Source organism: Schistocerca serialis, chromosome 6 (genome assembly GCF_023864345.2).
Source record: "Schistocerca serialis cubense isolate TAMUIC-IGC-003099 chromosome 6, iqSchSeri2.2, whole genome shotgun sequence".
Lineage (NCBI taxonomy): Eukaryota > Metazoa > Arthropoda > Insecta > Orthoptera > Acrididae > Schistocerca > Schistocerca serialis.
The window spans coordinates 498895233-498896508 of NC_064643.1; the positions used below are offsets into that span (position 1 = coordinate 498895233).

Genomic DNA, 1276 nt, shown 5'->3' on the forward strand with positions numbered 1-1276 from the left:
CTCCGCTATATCCTTTCTTTCAGGAGTGCTAGTTCTGCAAGGTTCGCAGGAGAGCTTCTGTAAAGTTTGGAAGGTAGGAGACGAGATACTGGCAGAAGTAAAGCTGTGAGTACCGGCCGTGAGTCGTGCTTCGGTAGCTCAGTTGGTAGAGCACTTGTCCGCGAAAAGCAAAGGTCCCGAGTTCGAGTCTCGGTCGGGCACACAGTTTTAATCTGCCAGGAAGTTTCATATCAGCGCACACTCCGCTGCAGAGTGAAAATCTCATTCTGGAAACATCCCCCAGGCTGTGGCTAAGCCATGTCTCCGCTATATCCTTTCTTTCAGGAGTGCTAGTTCTGCAAGGTTCGCAGGAGAGTTTCTGTAAAGTTTGGAAGGTAGGAGACGAGATACTGGCAGAAGTAAAGCTGTGAGTACCGGCCGTGAGTCGTGCTTCGGTAGCTCAGTTGGTAGAGCACTTGTCCGCGAAAAGCAAAGGTCCCGAGTTCGAGTCTCGGTCGGGCACACAGTTTTAATCTGCCAGGAAGTTTCATATCAGCGCACACTCCGCTGCAGAGTGAAAATCTCATTCTGGAAACATCCCCCAGGCTGTGGCTAAGCCATGTCTCCGCTATATCCTTTCTTTCAGGAGTGCTAGTTCTGCAAGGTTCGCAGGAGAGCTTCTGTAAAGTTTGGAAGGTAGGAGACGAGATACTGGCAGAAGTAAAGCTGTGAGTACCGGCCGTGAGTCGTGCTTCGGTAGCTCAGTTGGTAGAGCACTTGCCCGTGAAAGGCAAAGGTCCCGAGTTCGAGTCTCGGTCGGGCACACAGTTTTAATCTGCCAGGAAGTTTCATATCAGCGCACACTCCGCTGCAGAGTGAAAATCTCATTCTGGAAACATCCCCCAGGCTGTGGCTAAGCCATGTCTCCGCTATATCCTTTCATTCAGGAGTGCTAGTTCTGCAAGGTTCGCAGGAGAGCTTCTGTAAAGTTTGGAAGGTAGGAGACGAGATACTGGCAGAAGTAAAGCTGTGAGTACCGGCCGTGAGTCGTGCTTCGGTAGCTCAGTTGGTAGAGCACTTGTCCGTGAAAGGCAAAGGCCACGAGTTCGAGTCTCGGTCGGGCACACAGTTTTAATCTGCCAGGAAGTTTCATATCAGCGCACACTCCGCTGCAGAGTGAAAATCTCATTCTGGAAACATCCCCCAGGCTGTGGCTAAGCCATGTCTCCGCTATATCCTTTCTTTCAGGAGTGCTAGTTCTGCAAGGTTCGCAGGAGAGCTTCTGTAAAGTTTGGAA

At 50.9% G+C, this 1276-nt stretch overlaps 1 non-coding gene across 1 annotated transcript; it reads left to right on the forward strand.

Annotated features, from left to right (window-relative positions):
* The first annotated feature begins 728 nt into the window (after window positions 1–728).
* Window positions 729–803, forward strand: Trnas-uga (transfer RNA serine (anticodon UGA)). Its single transcript has one exon. It is a non-coding gene; the product is annotated as a tRNA-Ser (tRNA).
* The last annotated feature ends 473 nt before the right edge of the window (window positions 804–1276 follow it).